Genomic DNA, 21,517 nt, shown 5'->3' on the forward strand with positions numbered 1-21,517 from the left:
CATTCCTTGAGAACAAGACGACAGCTGTCTCTGGATTATCTAACAGCTTGCTGGACAACTGCATAATCACAATTTCCCTCTAGCTATAAAAGAAGTGCACTCTGCCTGGGAATGAACCTCCTGAGCTGGTTAATCAGGCTGACTCTTTTCTGACTGGAAATATCCAACTCATGCAAGCCAATGTTATGAACAAAAGATCTCTATGTCTGCCTGTGTGTGTGTAAGAGAGAGAAAGAGTCCCCTTTTCATATTTATAAAAAAGCTCTTGAAAATGACCAGATTGGTAGCAGTACAGATTGTAACCTAACATTATGCTATGGCAACGCCATATTTTCCTACTTCTTCCCATCAATCTGTCAAGCACCACCGGGCTCAAAGCAGAAATCCTGAGAATCAGACTCCAGCAACTTACTCCCACCAGGACAACTGATTAGAAGAGAAACTGCAGGACTTTCAAGCCAACAGGCTTGACCTTCTAAGTCAGAGTCCGGTAATCAGAAAAAACCAATTACCTCTAATTTCTTCCTCAATGAATTCCAGGAGCTACTGCTGTTCTTCACTCTAATTAGTGCCAAATGTAAAGCAATAGGTGGCCTAGGGAAGCAATAAGGCTACTGCTTAGTGCTGGGTCATTCCACCCTGCCTTGCCTCTCTCCATCCTGTTTGCTCACTTGCAGAAACTGCCTACCTGTATATTCTGCTTACCTGCTCTGCTGCCCACTGCTTTTCACTTGATTGCACTTCGTTGCCCTATTCAGTCCTGCCTTGCTAGGTCATAGCAACAGCATTAGGTACTTGACCATCTGCACCATTCCTCTTGTGAAAAGACAATCTTATTTCTGGTGTTGCCTATAACCGGTTAATTGTGCTTGCCACATGCTGACTGGGATCTTGGCTTTTAGACTTTTACTGATAAGGGGCTCCTCAGGATACATGTGAATAGATTTGTTGAAAGACTCACACTAGTGCCTGTTGGAGCAAGGACCCTGGCAGCATCAGCTCTCAGCTGCAATGTCTCATAGTGATCACTGGGGGGTTTTAGGGTCATGGATAAAAGTACTGGACTCCTCCCCTCTTTGTTCTTCCAGTGTTAGTCTCCATTCTGTCTCTTCAGAGATGGCTGTTTGTTTTGGTCTCTCTCATCTGCCATGAGCTACAGCTGAAATTAAGCTGCAGGCTTTTTCACATTTGTTTGTAACCTTTTCTTTAAATAAATCCTTATAGTTCTTCAATACGAAAGAACTGTCTCAAGACCCTTTGCTTTGCTGCTTTCTCACCCACCTGTTTTTGCTCTGTTATGCATTCTTTCCCTACAGTCCCAAGCTAGCATCAGTAGCACAATTCTCATCCCCATGTAACAGATGGGAGTCACAATTTGTTTTATAAATCATTCCAGTGCTGCCTTTCAGGTTGAACACAACTAACAATATAATTTTTTAAGCATGTCTTCAGCAATTTGCAACTGAGTGTTAAATGCACAGATTGTATGGGAACTTCACTTCACACAAACAGCTTGGCACATGGCATTAAGCCCATGAGGTTGCAATTCCAGTAGCTACCATGAGTTGGGTCTTGACTCCCATGACTCAGAAATATGTGCACGGAAGTTTCTCTAAAGTTCTATTCACAGTATTTCACTTCCTCGATGTTAAATAAAAATCAGATGCAAATAGTGCTCTAAAGACTAACCAGCTCTGACAGTTTGTTGGCAGAATGAACTTCTATAAGCCCAGAGGGAAAATAATGAACAGGTTGTCTTGATGGTATTAAAAGAAGAACTTGAATCCAGACAGAGCTCTTTCTGCCTTTAGTCATTTCCCCTCGATGGCAATGAAATGTATTTCTTCAACTAAAGGACATCATGAGCTATAAACTGTTGAAAAGAAGCTATTGTTTCTCCAAGTTTGGGGAAACGATGCTTGTTCAAGGGAAATATGGGGACCTGACTGTCTAATTTGTGCCATATAGTTTGTCAGTATTCTTAACTGGCTTCATGTCCTTAGGAAGTTGTGCTGCAGATGGTTTGCAGTCCTCAAACTGCTTCATCACACAAGCATCAATTGAATTGTTCTAGAGTAAATCATTAGAGGATTACATTCAAAGACTGAAATGCTTAGGGGTAGAGATGGTCACATCATTGCCTAACCTGAATTTCCTGAACACTATTTAGTGAGGTTTGGTATACCTTATTTAGCGAAGCCATGCTTTTAGATAAGTAAAAAACAAGTATGGATTGCAGAGTCAGACAGCTAGATAGATATATAGACAGACAGACGGGCAAGTTATCACTGCCTATGATGTGTGCATGCATAAACCTAAAGTCAGAAAAGCACATGTACATGCCTGTTAATATATTGCTTTGTGGCTATGAAGCCCATTATACAGAGGCTTTTGCAGCCGTATGCCCCTTTTCACCCAGCACAGTGTTCCTCCCTAGTGGCTATTGCTGGTGTCATGTGTGTATGTAAGAACATAAGAACAGCCCTGCTAGATCAGGTCCAAGCTTCCTGTTTCACACAGTGGGCCACCAGATGCCCAGGAAGGCCTCAGACAAGAGCTGAGGGCATACCCTCTCTCCAGCTATTGCTCCTCTGCCACTGGTATCATCTTGGAGGTGGCCTGCAGCCATTGATAGACCTGTCCTCCATGAATTGATCTAAGCCCTTCTTAAAGTCATCCAGGCTGGTGGCTGTCACCACATTTTGTGGCAGAGAATTCCATAGGTTAATTATGCATTGTGTGAAAGCTTTTGGAGTCAGGCAGTATATTTTTAGTTAATTAATTAATTAATTAATGCATTTCCTTTGTTGGTCCTAAATTTCTTGGCAATCAGTTTCATGGGATAACCCCTCATTCTAGTGTTATGAGAAAGGGAGAGACATTTATTTCTCTCCACACCATGTGTAATTTTATGGACCTTTATCTTGCCACCTTGCAGTGGTCTAAACTTAACTAGACACTAAACTAAAAAGCCCCAGGTGTTGTAGCCTTACCACATAAGGAAGGTGCCCCTGATCATCTTGGTTGCCCTCTTCTCCAGTTCTATAATGTCCTTTTTGAGGCATGGTGACCAGGACTGTACACAGTACTCTAAATATGGCTTCACCATAGATTTGCATAAGGGCATTAATGTATCTCTTCATTGTTAACAAATTCTTCCAACAACCAAGGCGGCATCTATACACATGGACATCACCAGGGAGTACAAAGAAATCAAATTAATTACATTATTAGTGCAGGGAGGTGGAAGAGCAAAGACGTGGCTGGGGGCCAATTGTGGAAGAGATTACGAACTGCTCATATGCAAGTTCCGAGTCAAGCTAAAGAGGGAAAACAAAGCTATCCAGTTTCCATGATATGATCTTGAGAATGTACCCACCAGTTTCAAGGAGAACATCAGGAACTGCTTTGAAGTTTTGATCCTCATTGATAGGGAACCAGAGGAACTGTGGAATGAAATCAAAGAAGTTGTTAAGGCCAAATGTGAAAAAAGACTGCCAAAGACCAAAAAACAAAAGAAAACAAAATGGATGTCAGAGGCAGTGGAAATTGCCAAGAAGAGGAGAGAAGCCAAAGTCATAAGAACAGCCCTGCTGGATCAGGCCAAAGGCCCATCTAGTCCAGCATCCTGTTTCACACAGTGGCCCACCAGATGCAGTTGGAAGCCTACAGGCAGGAGTTGAGGGCATGCTTTCTCTCCTGCTGTTACTCCCTTGCAACTGGTACTCAGGCATCCTGCCTTTGAGGTTGGAGGTGGCCTATAGCCCTCCGACTAGTAGCTGTTGATAGAGCTCTCCTCCATGGTGCTATCCAAACCCCTCTTAAAGCCTTCCAGGTTGTTGGCTATCACCACATCTTGTGGCAGATAATTCCACAAGTTGATTATGTGTTGTGTGGAAAAGTACCTCTGTTTCCTGGTCCTAAATTTCTTGGCAATCAATTTGATGGGAAGACCCCTAGTTCTACTGTTATGTGAGAGGGAGAAGAATTTTTCTCTGTCTACTTTCTCCACACCATGCATGATTGCCTCCAAAATGGCTGCCGTGCCAGGGGGAAAGGCCAAATACCAGCCAAAGAATGGCCAAATGGCTGATTTATGGACTAAGGGAGGCTGGCGGCGGGGAGGGGGAACCTCTGCTGACCCCTCCCCCACCTTAGACAACTCCCCTTGGAGGGGGTAAATTTAAAACAAAAACAAAAACTCGCAAACCCCTGGGAGGATTCAGTCCGGGGTCAGGTTGAATGGGGGTGGTTTGGATCAACCACGAACAGTCAAACTGAACCCGTTTGATGTCAAACATGTTCGACGTCAAGCCAGTTTGCACATCCCTACCAAGATACTCTAGCAGTTATTCCCTACTTGCAAGGACCTCTAGTATGGGAAGGTGAAATTAGATCATCACTCCAATCATTACCAAGTCGGAAGGCTGCAGGAATTGATGGAATAGCCATAGAAATATGGCAGGCAACAGAAGAAGAATCAGTCAAGGCTCTAACCAAACTATGCCAGCAAATTTGGAGAATGACACAGTGACCAACAGATTGCAAGAGGTCAGTCTACATACCCATAACAAAGAAAGGAGACTTAACAGATGGCACAAACCATCACACAATATCCTTAATTTCACACGCTAGCAAAATCATGTTCAGGATCATCCAATGCAGATTAGAGCCCTACATGGAAAGGGAAACGCCGGATGTTCAAGCTGGTTTCAGAAAAGGCCAAGCAACAAGAGACATTATTGCTGATGCATGCTGGATAATTGAGAAAGCCAAAGAATACCAGAAAGCAGTCAATATGTGCTTTATTGACTGCAGAAAATCCTTTGATCGTATCAACTATGTCAACTTGTGGAATATCCTTAGGAAAATGGGCATCTCAGAACGTCTCATTGTTCTCATGAGAAACCTATACACAGGACAGGAAGCCACAGTCCAGACAAAACATGGTGAAACAGACTGGTTCCAGATTGGCCACGGAGTAAGACAAGGCTGTATGCTTTTTCCTTATTTATTCAATTTATATGCTGAACATATACTGAGAGAAATTGGATTGGAAGAAGATGAGCATGGCTTTAAAGTTGGAGGAAGAAACATCAATAACCTGCGTTATGCTGATGACAGCACTCTGATAGCTGAGAATGTGGATGATCTGCAAGCTCTAGTAATGAAAGTCAAGGAGCACAGTGAAAAAATGGAACCCATGAGTCACAGACCCATCTCTCTATATCCTTAATGATCAAATCACCCACTACTAGGTGGCCCCCACCTTCCAGAGGAGTATCCTCTGTGTGAGAAGATATGGCTCATCGTCCACAGAAGGAGTCCCTTCTAAGAGGACATTTCCCTCTTCCTCGCAATGATGTCCTATTTCCCTGAGACCCTCATTATCCATGACAATGAAGGAGCCAGTAGCCTGGGAGTAGGATGCCTCTATCACATCCCTGAAGGTTTTGTCCATGTACCTCTGACTCTCTAATCTTCTCCAGATCTGAACCTTGGCTTTGAGGGAACAAACATGTCCCCATGAGAGCCAGGAGCTCATTGCAATGAGCACACACCCACCAGTTCTGCCCATTGAGCAGATAGTCATACATGCAATGCAACACTTCGTGCAATACACTAGGAAATGCCCCCTCCCCTGATGGCTTTCTGCCTTCATGATTGGTTTTGTTGGCTGTTTAGAGTATTTGGAGATTGTTTATTTGAAAGTCAGGTCTTAGCTGAAGTTGTCAGATACTCAACAGTTCAAACTATCTTTCCTGAGAATATGAGAGGCAGTAGTATTTTCCTTTTCTTCCCACTGGGCTCCATGTGATCAAGGAGGATCCCTTCAAGCTCTCCTGCATACTTTGCTGCTAAACTCCACAAAAACCTCCTATGATGCCGTTTTTATATTTCCTGTTTGCTAACTACCCTGGCTGCCTGATCTTATGTAAAGAATAGGTTTCAAATTGAGGAAACCAGGCTCAACAGGAATGTGGCCCCTCACACCAAATGTGACTTACCTCACCTAGCTGGCTCCTCCCACTGCACCTCTCCAGGCAAAAGGGAAACTAAAACTGAAAGCCACACAGCCACCAAAACAAGCCCTGACAACAAACAAGTTCTGGCAAAAAACAAACACGGACACAGAAACACACACTGGGCCTTCTCCACTACAGAGATACCAGCCCCTCAAAATCTCCCACTCCTCCAGTTTTTTTGTTTTTGTTGTTGTTGTTTTTTAAAGAAGAAAAGAAATTGTTTTTTTAGAAAGGTTTTCTACCCTCTCAGGTCTGCTTCTCCTCTTCCCAGAGTAGGCTTCAAACTGGGTCCAAGCTCGAGAAGATCTGCTGGAGGAAATGGTGCTCAGTTCATGATGTAAGAGTATTGTAGGCTAGACTAATTTGTTTCTTATCTGGTTACCTAAACCAGGCAATTACAAAGTTTGACAATATCAGCAAGTTTATTTGTTTGTTTTATTTATAGTTAGATTTCTATATCATCTTTCCTAAATGTATCCCAAGATGGTTTACAAGGTTAAAAGATAACAGTATAATCCATAAAGCCAACTATACAAACAATAAAATGTAGAGGCAAAGCAGCAAGATTACAGAAAAACCAGCACTGCCTAAGGAGCAAAGGCCTGGACAAACAGTAAGGTCTTTATTTGCTTCTTAAAGACAGCATAGGAAGCCAGGGAATGGCCACCCACCAGGAGAACATTCCTAAGCTGGGGGGGGGCAGTAACTGAGGAGGCCCTGTCTCCTCAACACAACAGCACAACCCAATTGAGCCTCTCTCAGCACACAGAGCGGAGTTCCCTCCAGGAAACTTGTCAGGTGGAGAAAACCATTTGGAAGCAGTCAGTCCTTCATGTAGGTTACTGCAACTGGTCCTATCCAACCTCAGCACAGCATTCCTCCAGGGGCTGTTGGTGTCTTTCTTATGTTTCTTAGACTGTGAGCCCTTTGGGGTCAGGCAGCCATTTAATTAATTAATCAATTAATTAATTTCTGTATGCAAACTGCTTTGAGAACTTTGGTTGAAAAGCGGTATATAAATACTCATCGTATTCGTATGTGTTCATGCCACAAAGCATTAAGTGTCTTAAAGGTGATAACTTGCCCTTTGAATTGAATGTGGAAACAAACCAGCAGCTAGAGAAGCTTTTTCAAAATGGGTGCGACATGCTCCCACTGAGTGGCTCTGGACAGAACCATAGTCATTCCATTTTGTACCAGCGGAAGTGTCTAAATATCTTTCAAGGGCACCCCCACATAGTGTGCATTGCAGTAATTAAGCTGCGACATGACTAATTAAGCTGTGACATGACTCCTGCTATTTCCATCTAGTCTAGATTCAATCTCAGTTTACTGGCCCTCATCCAGTCCATCACTACCTCCTAGATTCAGATGACAACATGAGAGAGAGCTGAGTGTTATCTGCATATTGATTACCCAAACCTCTTGAAGACCTCTCCCAGTGGTTCCAGTGGTCAGTCAGAAGTCCCCTAGCACTACCTTGTAGGCTATCCTCTCAAGGAAGGACCAGAACCAAACTCCATACTGGAACAGCTATCCAGAAGGATATCATAGTCAAAGGTAATGAATATCACATAGAATTATGGGGAACCACCGGGAAGCACTCCCCTTGTCTAGTTCCTGGTGTAGGTAATCTGTCAGGGCGACCATGGCATTTTCAGTCCCAAACACAGGATGGAATCCAGATTGAAAAGAATCTAGATAATCTGTATCATCCAAGGTCCTTTGCAGCAAAACAGTCACAACAACACACACTATCACCTTGCTTTAAAAGTTCTCTCCAAGATCTCAGGTATGGGTCATTTCCTGACCTGCTATATGGGATGTATTACCTAGAGATACCAGGAATTGGAACTGTCACCTTCTAAACATAAAGCATATGCTCTCCTACTGAGCTACAACTCCTGCCCTGCAAATATCTTTGGAAGCTGATCTAAAGAGTGGCACTTGTGAATAAAGTAGTTGGTCTACAGTGAATTTATAATATTATTTTATATACAGCACTCAGTGTGTGTATACCCCTCCACTGATGGAAATTGATCTTATTTTTCCAAGTTGAAAATGCTTCAGAGAATGTATTGCTCATGAGGAAAAAAGAGAGGAAGTAATTTAATCAAATATACTTGGCTAATTAATAATGTGATCAGGATTTTGTTATTTTGGCAAAAACCTCTGGGATATGTGTGATCAATTTACAAACCTTGATCTTTTAATAATTTGTGTGTATCAAGTTTAGTCACGAGACATAACCCATATTAGATGAAAAATGTGATTCAGACACACCAACTTTCTGCAGGAAAGTGAAACTATGCTCTCCTCTGGGCAATACAACTAAACTCAAAAGAAATTAACTGTAAATCAGCCTTTTACAGCTGTTTCCCCTAATGAACAAAAGTGAGGTATTGTTAAGAAATCTTGAAAAGATTTCTGTGGGGAGAAAGGGAAAGACTTTTAGTACATTATTCCTGAGAACAGCCTATAAATGATGCAATGCTGCATTTTGTGGGGAAATCAAGACCTTTCTAAAAAAATGTAAAAAGATGTTTAATATAAGAATAAGAGCTTTCCTGGATCAGGTCCAAGGCCTATCTAGTCCAGCATCCTGTTTGTCACAGTGGCCCACAAATGCCTCTGGGAATCCCATAAGCAGGAGATGAAGGCATGTCCCCACTCCTGCAGTTGCTCCCCTACAACTGGTATTCTGGGGCATCCTTCCTCTGAATTTGGAGGAAGCCTATAGCCATCAAGACTAGTAGCCACTGGTTCACTGTCCTCTGTGAATTTGTCTAGCTTCTTAAAGCCGTCCAAGCTGGTGGTCATCACCATATCACATGGCCGTGAATTTCTTAGATTAATTATGCACAGTGTGAAAAAGTACTTCCTTTTATCAATCCTAAATTTCCCAGCAGTCAGATTCATGGGATGACGCCTAGTGCTAATGCTGTGAGAAAGGCAGAAAAAAATTCTCTCTATCCTCCCTCCACAGCATCCTAATTTTACACCCCTCTGTTATATCTCCCCTTAGTCGCCTTTTTAAAATGCTGAAAACGTTGTATCCTTACTTCATAAGGATGTGCGTCAGCTGATATGCCAGCTGTGTCCGTTTCTTGAGACAGACGACCTCAAAACAGTGGTACATTTGCTGGTAACCTCCAGACTGGATTACTGCAATGTGCTCTATATGGGACTGCCCTTGTATGTAGTCCGGAAACTACAGTTGGTCCAGAATGCGGCAGCCAGGCTGGTCTCTGAGTCATCTAGGAGAAACCATATTACTCCCATACTGAAGGAGTTACACTGGCTGCCGATATGTTTCTGGGCAAAATACAAGGTATTGGTCATAACCTATAAAGCCCTAAACAGCTTGGGCCTTGGGTATTTAAGAGAATGTCTTTGTCATGAACCCCACCTCCCACTGAGATAATCAGGAGAGGTCCGTCTGCATTTGCCACCGGCTTGTCTGGTGGCTGCTCAGGGACAGGCCTTCTCTGTTGCTGCCCCGAGGCTTTGGAAGGCGCTCCCTGCCAAAATAAGAGCCTCCCCATCTCTGACAACTTTTAAAAAATCTTTAAAGATGCTTCTGTTCACCCAGGCTTTTAACTGATATTGTTTTGATTGTTTTAATGTTGTTTTTAGAATATTGTTTTAAAATTCTAAATTGTTGTGTTTTACATTTCTTGTTTTTAAATTTCTTGTTTTTAATTAATGTGTTTTACTTTTGTTTTTATCTTGTTGTAAACTGCCCAGAGACGTACGTTTTGGGTGGTATAAAAATATGTTAAATAAATAAATATATAATAAAATAATAAAATAAAATAATAATAAGGAAGGTGCTCTAGATATTAGGCTTAGATAATTATAGTTTCTGAATGAAATGTTAAAATGCTGTGTTTATAGAAAAAGGAAAGGTTAGAATAAAGAGTTTTTAAAAATCAAATGTTGTGGGAAAGGGGTTGAATCATATGTTCTTGTCCATTTCTATGCATTCAGGGAAGAGGTCCCGCCCACCCTGAAAACCCAACTACATTTAGGAGCAGAGAACATCAACAGGCAGTTCCATTATTTATGTATGTATTTAATTTTATTTAAAAGGTTTTTGTACCATCCTTCAAACACATTTCCACAGCTGATTATTAAGTGAGGAAAATACAACAAAAGAATAAAATTACAATTTAAAAATACAAATATACAAATAGTTAAACAGCAAGGAAAAAAATAGGTAGTTTAAAACTAAACTTTAAATCCCTATTAAAAAAACTCTTCACCTGGGAGTTCACCACACAGCAGGCTTTACAAGTTTTCTACGAGAATTTACTGCAAACTCAAAGTTATCTCAAAAACCTTATGCAAAAAGTGGATTTTTTTTAACCCCGGATAGAAATTGGGCTGCACTCGAACACACAGTGAAAAACCCACATTTGTGTGAAGTGCTCCCCGATAATTCACAGGGACTTTGGGGTAAATCTGCCCAGTATGTGAACGCACACCCTCCATTCTGGAGGAGATGCGAGCTAAAGGACTTTAAAAGCCCTGTGTGAAAAACTTCCCGGCACTGAAAGGATAGCAATGCAGGCAGGATACGAGCTTCTGTGGAAGGTGACACCACCATACTTACCTATGCTGTGCCCGGAGATGAATGAGCTTCTACAGGATCAGCTCAGACTCAGAAATGAATCAAGTTACTTCCCCACAAATCTGAAATAACTCAGTTCCTCGTCTGAGCTAATCTGAGACTCAAAAAAGCAGGCATGTAGCAAAGCAAGGGAGCAAATATTTCTTGCTTAGGTAAGAGACTTGTTTTAAAGGGGCATACTCCTGAAAACAGGAGGAGGGGGAGAAAAGACAACTGCTCGCAGGGGTCAAAGATCAGAGGGTCTCCAGTGGTCAGATGAAAGAAAGGCTTGTGGTGCAGTCCTTCAAAACTATCCTCATAGTCCAGTAATAGGAAACCCAGCCCTACTCAAGCCTGGATATGCCCTCTTTGCTTCATGCTGCATTCAGTATAGCAGAAGCAGTGCCTTCTGCACAATGTTTGGCAGAAAGTCTGTTTTTACCTGGCACAACTGGTTTACTAAATGGATTGCAAAAACGATTGGCATTTTCAGTGTTGAGATCTTCCGTGAATATATTTTTAAGCAATTTGTTTAAGATACACTTTTCTTCATTACCGTAGTGCTTTGAGGACAGGACAGCAAGAGGACTGCCAGTATGAATTTTCTCCTGTTAAGGTTGGAGGGGAAAGAATGCTTGACTTCTCATTTGTGTACATCTTTGTCATTTCCTTGCATCTGCTTGCAGGAAATGCTGTATAAACCTGTAATCTTTGTAGGCTTAAGAAAAATGAGGATTTAAAAGATTGTTCTTAATTTAACATCAAGCGATAACTTGGACTCATTTTTCTCCTAGTGCAAAGGAAGCAAAGATGCAGAAAACGAGGTAAAGATTTTATTTTTCCGAACAGCTTGTTAGTCTTATTGCATTTGTAAGGAACAATATGAAATATTTTCAACCTGAAGGCAGAAGGATACTCTCTGCTGGGCAGACATATTTTACATCTGATTTAGAAAAACAACCTTTCTGGCATGCCATCTCCTAACAGGAAGTTATGATCTTATACCTTATATTTGTTTCAGAGGACCCACTTCAGTGCTGAAATAAATTAGAAACAACATGTATATGTATGTACCTAAGAGGGTGCAACAAGTTCTCCTGAGTCTGCATTCAAGTAGACTGTAACATCCAGTGAGGACTTTCATAAGGGCATAGGCCATCCAGTTTAGAGCTCACAGAACGTACGTGTTGCCTAATATCACCTAAAGCAGTGATCTTCACTATTTTTGGAGCGAAGGCTGTGGCCTCTGAGAGGACTCATTCTGGTGAGGCCGGCTCCAGGTGGGGTGCTGAAGGCAGTGCATGATTCCTTTTTAAAGGAATCCACCTTGGGAAAGGTGCCTTGGGTGCCTCTTTGCCACCTTGGGCACCTGAAAACCTCTGGGAACTGACAGTGGTAGCTCCCCCAGCATTCCAAAGGGAGGCTGCCCCACCTTTAGCACTCAGCTAGCTTCTGCACATGTGTAGAGGCCATCTGAATAGTCAGCACAGTTGTAATGACCACTCAGATGGTCCCCGCACATGTATGGAGGCTAGCTAAGCACTGTGGGTGGGGCAGCCTCCCCACAGAATGCCTGGTGAGCTGCCACCGGTTCCCAGAGGCTCTTGGGTCCCCAAGGCGGTGAAGAGTGGCAGTTTTTAAATGAATGGTGTGCTTCCCTTGCCACCCCTGCCAGAGGCCTCACTGGCTTCTCCAAGCATGGGGTGGACAGGAGGAGGAGGAGGAGGATGAAAGCAGTGAGAATGAGTACTTGTAGTGGTTGAGGGGATTAAAGGTGGTAGGAGCAGGCAGAAGGGGAGAGGCAAGCCAGGGGCTGCCACTGGGGTCTGTGCAGGCCACCTTTGGCCCACGGGCTGTACAATTAAGCACAGTGCCCTAAAGCATCTGTTGGAGCTAGCCCCCTGGCAGCATCAGCTCTCAGCTGCAAAGTCTCATAGTGACCACTGGGAGGGTTAGGGTCAAGGATAAAAGTGCTTGATTCCTCCCCTCTTTGTTCTTTCAGTGTGAGTCTCCATTTTGTCTCTCCAGAGATGGCTGTTTGTTTTGGTCTCTCTCATCAGCCATGAGCTACAGCTGAAATAAGCTGCAGGCTTTTTCACATTTGTTTGGAACCTCCTTCAAATAAACCTTATACTTCTTTAGTACTAAAGAACTGTCTCAGGACCTCTTGCTTTGCTGCTTTCTCACCAAACGGGTTTTGCTCTGCTATTTGGGGACTGAACTGCCATTCTTCCCCTACAGCATCATGGTTTTCAGTAGAGTCCATTCACACATTCAGCTGATAGTCATCAATATTTAAAATTGAAGTGCAAAGAAACCTAGTGTTGTATATGGATGTTCCTCATGACTTCCCTAGATAGATTGCTTTAACTGGATTTTTCCCTATAGCAGATGCTATATTTTTGTGCGTGACACTTTCTATTAGGGGTATGCACATACTGGTCCAACCAGAAACTGAGCTGGTTTGAGCAGATCAAATGTGTACCATTTCAAACTGCTTTGAGCCAGTGTGTCAACCCGACTGGCCTAGCCCAGGTTTTCTTAACCTTGGGCCCCCAGATGTTGATGGACTACAATTCCCATCATCCCTAGCCATGTCCATTATGGCTGGGGATGATGGGAGTTGTAGTCCATCAACATCTGGGGGCCCAAGGTTAAGAAACCCTGGCCTAGCCAATGGGTTCAATCTAACTGGTTTGGGGACCTGCAGTTCGGTCCAAATTTGAACTGAATTCAGACCAAACTGCCAAAACTGGTCCGTGAACAGCCCTACTTTCTATTACTTCTATCATATAGTCCACACTGTGGACTATATACATTAAGTAACAAAGAATTTTGGTTGGGGGGCTTTTTTGTGTGACAGAGCAGTTTATAGATCAAATTTTACTTCACAGTTCTGTAAGAATCTATTTCATATTTCATTTGGAAGTCACTTTGTTACTTTGAGGGTGATATGGAATTGTTTAATCCAAGCTTATAAAAGTGTATCAAATAAGTGTGTAAAAGCTAGTTTGGTTCATGTCCCTAACAGAATATAGAGCCACTAGGCATGAAACAAGAAAATTGTTTGAGTCAGGAAGAGTGTTCAAACCAGAAATGTAGGGCCCTTCTCAAGAATGTGAGATAGGAGGCCAGAAATAATAAATGCCAGAACCTGTCAGGAGATAGATAACATAGGTATGCAACTAGTCCATTAGCCAAATCCCTCACTCAAGCAAAAATAGACCTCCCTGGCACCGGATACTGATAGGGAGTAAGGTTATCAGAAAGGCCAAGTAGTAACCCATCTTCCCAGGCTCTAAATAGCACCTCTGGAATGTGTATGCTTAATTACCAATGACATGTATTAATTGCTTTACTGATATGCTTGTTTGCTGAAACCTATATAAACTGGCAAACTGCACAGCTTCAATGTGTAGTACCAGCCAGATTCTCTCTGAGTGTACTCATGCCTTTCTCGATCAAGAAATAAAAAGCTTATTTTGAGCACACATCCTTGCTGCATTTGACTTCATTCAGTCAGGCAACGAGTATAATTGTGGGAACTCTGTATAATCCTCTTTGGTTCTGGCAAGATGCCCCATTCTCTATCCATGTGATAGAAGGATTAATGCAAGTGGCTGAACCAAACAGGATGGCAAGGTTCCAGAGGACTTTTTCCCGCAACAAGGGTACTTTGTTACTTTTTCAGGGGACCATTTCTATTTAATTGGGGCTCAGATCTCAAGATGACTTCAATTTGGGGCTGAAGGATCAGCCACCCGGAGGCTCCCCTGACCCATGTAATTGCTGGGTGGAGCCTTTCTTTAATCTTATTATTCACTCCCAGGAGCAAAGGAGCAGTGGCAGCCAAGTGCAGTCCTTGATAATGCTATGATTCCCAGGAACACTCTCACTGTTCCTAGCACTGCAGAGGGGAAAAGTCCTTTTGAAACAGAAGCTGCCTTCAGCAGCCACTGCTCTCTCACCACTGGAGCAAAGAAGATTGCAAAGACCTTCCCAGGGGTGGGGGTGGACTGGACTGTGCAAAGCGTTGGAGGCCTCTTCAGCCCTGAAATGATTTGACTCAGCCTCACTTCAGTTCCAAGTAGACCCAAACTGAACAGTGCTTTGCTTCAGGCCAACTAGGTCCAGTTGAGCCAAATTGGGCCTATTTGCTTTGGGTCTGAATAGGCCTCTGAAGCTTCAAACAGCTTTACTGTATTGATTCTACCTAATTAAAGGAGAAGTGATAAATTAAATTATTCTCCAGAATGGCGGGTGTGTGCTCACATGTCGGCCAGATTTACCCTGAAGTCCTTGTGGACCATCGGAGAGCACTTCACTCATGATTTGGGTTTTTCATTGCCCGTTAGTGTGTAGCCCAATTTATGTCTAGGGTGGGGGGGGGAAATCCACTCTTTGCACCCTTTTGGGGAGGGGGATTTGAACTTGCAGTAAATCCATGGCAAAGCCTGCTGTCTGAAAATGCTCCTAGTATAGAGCACTTCAACTCTGACGGCTGTTTCCAGAATGAGCTGTATCATACAGTTGCAAGCTCAATTATACAGCGTGTTTCCTTTATTTATGCTTATTTGGTTCCCGTTTGGGTTCACATTGTTACTATTTTGTTTCTAGGCATGATTCAAGGTGGTGGTGATGACCTTTTAAAGCTGTAAACAGCTTGGTCCAAAGTACCTGAAGGACTGTCTTCTCCCACATTAATCTGCCGAGCCGAAAAGAACTCACAGGGCGGCCTCCTGCATGTGCCACACCATCTCAGTGCCATCTCAGTGCTCATCATGAGGGAAAGGGCTTTCTCTGTGATGCTCGCCATGTTGTGGAATTCCTTCCCACAGGAGGTTTGACTAGCCTCTTCCTTCCTAACCCTCCAACATATTAAAAAACTTACCTGTTTTGGCAAGCCTTTCCCTGATTATTCTTAGTCAGTGTGACTTTGCCAGGGGCATACCAAGGTTGGAGTGGGACCAGAGACGAGATTCTAAAATGGGCCCTTCACTGATAGATATAGATATAGATATAGATATAGATATAGATATAGATATAGATATAGATATAGATATAGATATAGATATAGATATAGATATAGATATAGATACACACACACACCAGGGGTGCACAACTCAAATGCCCTGGTGGGCTGAAATCAACTGCGACTTGGCTTGTGGGGGCTGAGGTCAGTTTTTAGGGAGCTGACTATTAAAGTAACACTTAATATCAATTAATTAATTAAATTAATTAATTAAAATCAGAGTGAAATTAATTAAAATGAATTTAATTAAAATTTAACTTTTGAAGTTCTGACAGGCCAAGATTAATTTAATGTAATCTTGGCCTTTATTGCTCAGTGTCAGCCACCTACTCTCAACTGCCCCCTCCCCACTGTTTGATCACTCTTACAATTACTCTTTACAATTGAAGGCAACTTCTGTGTAATTGTATGCACACAGATGGAGCAACAGCTGCTATCCAAATGTCCCAGTGGAAAAACCCGACAATACAATACTCTGAGTCTTCTGCCAAAGGCTCATCAGTGGTCACCCAACATCCCACTGCCCCACAGTTCTGCCTTCTTCTCCTTCGGAGGTCTGGCCTTCTTTTGCCCTGAGACGACACGTCCCTTTTCTCTCCCCTACCCTGCCCCGACTATGCTTCCCAGGTGGACGCTGAATTAACAGCCAGCTGGGCCGGCGTGAGACTATTTGGGTCTCTGCTCTTCAGCACTGGCTCTGCGAGTGGCACCGGCCTCTCCCTCTCCCCAGCCTCGGCACTCCTAACCTGGCCTGCCTTCACTTTTTCACCTCTGGGGTGGGCTTTGCAGACAGCTCTGCTGGTACCTGCACAAAGGAGACAAGTTGACCCTTGCATTATTTCACATGTCTCTAATCCCATTAGCACAGTGTGCCAAGAGTCTTCACCGACTGAGAACGCACAACAAGTTTGCATACCTGATGCTATGCTGGGAAAGGGATTGTTTCATGGTTTGGAGAAGCCCCCTCTCTGTGTAACTCGAATGACCTAAGTCCAGCCAGCTCTGATTCCTGCACGCTTTGTCAGTCTCATTAACCCACCTTCTGTGCAGCTTCAACTGCAGTTCGAATCCCCGCCTCCTCCCTTCCTTGGGCCATTTCCAAAGGCTCTCAGTTCATCGCCTTGATTACCAAGTCTAACATGGAAATTGTCTCTTTTTGGAAATCGGTGGGAATCCCTCCTTGGTTTACCAAAATGCCAGTGGCATTTGGGGAGAAATACTCTCTGGCCATTTACTAGGTGGAAGGGATGGAATCCAGAATTAAAGAGGCACTGAAAATACCAACACACCCCCTGATTCCCCCCCCCCCCCGTTAAAGCAAATAAGTTTAAGCACCAAAATGGAGACAGTTTACTGGCTTAAGATTGTGCGATCCTCAATCCTCTTAAATCACCTCAAGGCAATAGAAATCAAGCTGGTTTCAAGGGCAAGTATTCTGGCTTAAGTGATCTAGTGATGTGAACATGCAACTTGAGAATTAAAACCCCCACCTCCCTGTTTTCATCTCCTCCCTACTGTCCTCCTCCCCTCCCCCACCAAGCACCGGAATATATTTAACATACTTTGCTGCTGATGCGGAAGGAAAGAACATGGGTGTACCACTCATGAATCAGTAGATAATCTCAGGGAGGGGGGAGAAGGAGTTCGTGTGGTGTGCCTTGTGTAGTGCCTCGCTCTCCAAAACAAACAAGCAGGAAGCCTTGGGGCCTTGGGGGAACTTGGGGGAACTCCAAGGGGCCTTGGGGGAACTTGGCTCAAATGGCAGGAGTTTGCAAAGTGAAACTGTTTTGCTCTGGGGAGGGGGGGCTGGAGTCCCCAGGCGCTGGGGAGTCATGTGACTTGCCTCCGGGGGGGGGGGGGCTGAGGCAGCGGGACAGGAGACAACTGTCTCCCCTTGCCGAATGGATGGTACGCCTGTGCTTTGGATTGTTTTATTCTCTTATTTATTTCATTTATAAGCTGCCCCATCCAAAGGCTCTGGGTGGTGTACAAAAAGTTTAAAGACATAAAAACACACAACATTTAAAACACAGTGCTCAAAGCAACAAAATGTGCTCCACATGTGCTCCAGTTGCCTTCCTTGCTGTTTCAGACCCCGCAACTCCTCTGTATTCCAAGGGGCCACTCTTAAAGCAGATTGGAAGGGATGCTTAGGAGCGATTGTGTCTACTGCCCTGGTGAGGTCCCTATTATCTTGATTGTTTAATGCACTGTACTGTCATATGTTGTTTGTTCTCTTAGATACTGTGTGTTTTAATTTTTTTTCAGACAGGATGAATAATTTTAACAAACGTACATTAAGATATGAAAACATAACTGATTAAAAAATTACATCTTTCAGCATAGTACATTTCTCTCTCTCAGCTTTATGTAACATATAAATACCCATCCCATTTCTCAAAACCCCTTTTAGGTAAACAAACAATATATAACAAGCCAGTGCCAAACCAGTCAGCAAGGAAAAAACAGGCCTCCAAAATGGTGCTCAGGACACTCGAAACATCTCGAACTCATTCCATTGGAACAACCAGTTTGATCAATTGTTCCAGCGGAACATTCCAGGCATCTGCATTCCTTTCCGAGCTTGGAATGGAACATAGATGTGCATCCTGTTCCATGCACATCCCTAACCTCAACCTCTAATCTCTACAGAAGGATCTTTCACAATGCATGCAGTTCCAAGAACGGATTCCAAATTTCCTGGAATTTGTCAAGAGCCCTTCACAGTAAATCATAAATCTACTGTTCAATCTCAGGAGTGCCCTTTGCTTTCCATTTCTACAGTATAAGGTACTTAGCTACAATTAGAGCATGCAATAACCATAGCTCTTTAAAATGTAAAGCGTGCCGTCAAGTCGGCTTCGACTCCTAGAGACCACAGAGCCTTGTGGTTGTCTTTAGTAGAATACAGGAGGGGGTTACCATTGCCTCCTCCCGCGCAGTGTGAGATTATGCCTTTCAGCATCTTCCTATATCGCTACTGCCCGATATAGGTGTTTCTCATAGTCTGGGAAACATACCAGCGGGGATTCGAACTGGCAGCCTCTGGCTTGATAATCAAGTCATTTCCCTGCTGCACCATTAGTTCTTTACAACTAGCTAATTTCCAATCCCTTGGAATAAGTCCAAGTTTTTAATTCTTTTCTTATTTTTGTAAACTGCCTTGGAACTTTTAGTGAATGACAGAGTATAATTTTTTTAAAATAAATTCCAAAATAATAAAGTCAAATCAGGCTCTGTTCCAGTTCAATCCATCAAAAACCAATTGTTCAATTCTATCTTGAAACGATACTAGTTTAAAATGAAATTTGATATGTTGAAGCTTTTTTTTCGAGAATAGTTTTTAACCCTGCTTAGTGAGCAAAGAGACACCTTTTAAAAGTGGTGATTCCCTTATATTATTTTTTATTTTTTATTATAATTATAAATTATTTACTTATTTACTTACTTACTTACTTACTTATTTATTTAGCAGGGGGAGAGAAACTGGCCTTATCCAACCCCAGCACAGCATCCCTCCAGTGGCTGTTTCTGGTATCTGCCTTATGTTTCTTTTAAGACTGTGAGCCCTGTGGGGACAGGGGACCATCTCTGTAGGCCTTCTCTGTGGTCGCTCCTAGGCTGTGGAATGTACTCCCTATAGACATTTGTGGTTTAACATCTTTACCAGCCTTCAAAAGAGCCCTTACGACACTTTTTTTTTTTAAACCCAGCCTTTTAGTAATTTATGAGTTTTAAATTTTTAATTACTGTTTTGATTTTTTAACTGTAATTTCTGAATGTGTTTGATTTTTTAATTCTTTTATTAGCTGGTCTTGTTTGTCTTTGTTTTTGTGAACCACCTGGAGCCTCTGGAGTCAGGCAGTATATAAATAAATAAATAAATCAAATAAATAAATATGTATTATTATTTTTCTATGTAAACCACTTTGAGAACTTTGGTTGAAGAGCTGTAGCAGCAGTAGTTTTGAGACTGACAGCAAAATCCATTGCTGGTACTGATGGGGGACACATATACATAACAGTATCTTAGGCCAGTTTCACATGTTACAGCTGGGGAGGGCCTTATGATATTCAAAAGGTCCTGGATTGAATCTTTTATTGGCATTTCTAGTAAGTAGTAAAATAATCAGCTGACATGCTGCATAAAGGCATGTCAGCCTAGTAACACTGCATGCCTGCAAGTTGTGCAAGTCACACAAATGCAAATCTGCACAGTGCTACATTAAATATGCTGTAAATAATGGACATCTCATGTAATGTCATTTGCAAAACTTTTGTAGCTTTTACAGATTATATGCATACAATTTACTAGGCTGATGTACCATGGTGCAAAATGTCAGCCAAAATTTGGACACAGCCTGCAAGTGTATGGGAAGGGGCCATCACTCAGTGGCATAGCACATAATTTGCATATATAAAGTCCGGAGCTTAGTTCCTGGCATGTTAAAGCAATTTTGCTCTAGGCTTATCCTTCCTTTCTAGAGGAAGGGCAGGACAAAAAAGTAACAAATAACAGATGCCATCATAGCAGTAACGTCCATTTGAAAGCATTTCAGTGAATCGAGGGAGGACTCTTTTTTCTCCCTTTTCCTATTTTGTAGGCTAATCATGTAATTTCACTTTTTAGGATTCCAGCAGCAATGTCTAAGCAAGCATTTGCATTATCTCAGCAGGTGAGATCTCAGTTGGCCCTCCTAAGGTCTTTGTTTAACATTTAAAGCACAGCTGGGTGTGGCCCATCTGTCACTGCAGCAAACTCTACTGTTGCATTTTCTAACACGGATATGATGATTCCTGCAATTCAAGTAAGTCGGAAAAACACAAATTACAATGCTATACGTATGGACTCACGACCCCCAACAGCATGCCAGCTGCTGCTCATGCTTGCTACAAACTGCAAGCAGCATGTATGGAGTCATATGTTGTTGGCACGAGCATAGATATACCTTTAGCATGGCACTGAGATCCTCTCCCACCGGCATGCTAATATATAATATGTACTGGGTTATACATATGTTTGTTGTTGTTTGTTTACTACACTTGTAAACTGCCCCATCCAAAGTCTCTGGGCAGTGTACATCAAGTTTAAAAAGACACAAAAACACACACCTTTTAAAACACAGTGCTCAAAACAATATAAAAAACATTTAAAAACAATTCAAAACCATTTAAAACCAATTAAAATACTTCTAAAAAAATTTAAAAACCTTGGAAGGCCAGGCCAAACAAGTAAGTTTTTAGGGCTCTCTTAAAGGCCGACAGAGTGCATTCCATAGGCCAGGAGCAGCTGCAGAAAAGGCCCGGTTCTGAGTCGCCACCAAATGTACTGGTGGTAACTGGAGATGGGCCTCTCCAGATGACCTCAGCATGCGATGGGGAACATACAGTTGAAGGCGCTCTCTAAGGTAGCCTGGATCCAAGCCGTTTAGGGCTTTGAAGGTAATAACTAGCACTTTGTATTTTCACCCGGACACATATTGGCAGCCAGTGCTACTGTTTTAAAACAGGCATAATATGCTCTCTCCAGGGTACCCCAGAGACCAGTCTGGCTGCTGCATTTTGAACTAATTGAAATTTCCGAACTACGTACAAAGGCAGCCCCACATAGAGCTCCACAATAGTGGAGCCTGGAGGTCACCAGCTGATGCACCACTGTTTTGAGATCGTTCTCTTCAATATACCAGTAGCTCTTCACATAACTACTGCAGATGGGTGAATAAGAATGGGCAGACAACTCTTTGTGCCCCCAAATCAATTGTGTCCCTTGAACATTACAGTTCGGAGCAGGGGCGTAGTGTGAGGGGAGATGGGGCCTCTTTTCACCACTCTCCCCACCGGCCCCTC

The 21,517-nt window shown here is 42.8% G+C and overlaps 1 long non-coding RNA gene across 1 annotated transcript in view; it reads right to left on the bottom strand.

Moving 5' to 3' along the window:
* Positions 1 to 21,517, bottom strand: part of LOC128325831 (uncharacterized) — a 68,594-nt gene that overhangs the window by 34,685 nt on the left and 12,392 nt on the right. Inside the window, exon 2 of the long non-coding RNA XR_008307660.1 lies at positions 3,380 to 3,446. This is a non-coding gene — a long non-coding RNA (uncharacterized LOC128325831). The remainder of the gene's footprint in view (positions 1 to 3,379; positions 3,447 to 21,517) is intronic.

This window comes from Hemicordylus capensis, chromosome 5 (assembly GCF_027244095.1).
Source record: "Hemicordylus capensis ecotype Gifberg chromosome 5, rHemCap1.1.pri, whole genome shotgun sequence".
NCBI classification, from domain to species: Eukaryota; Metazoa; Chordata; class Lepidosauria; order Squamata; family Cordylidae; genus Hemicordylus; species Hemicordylus capensis.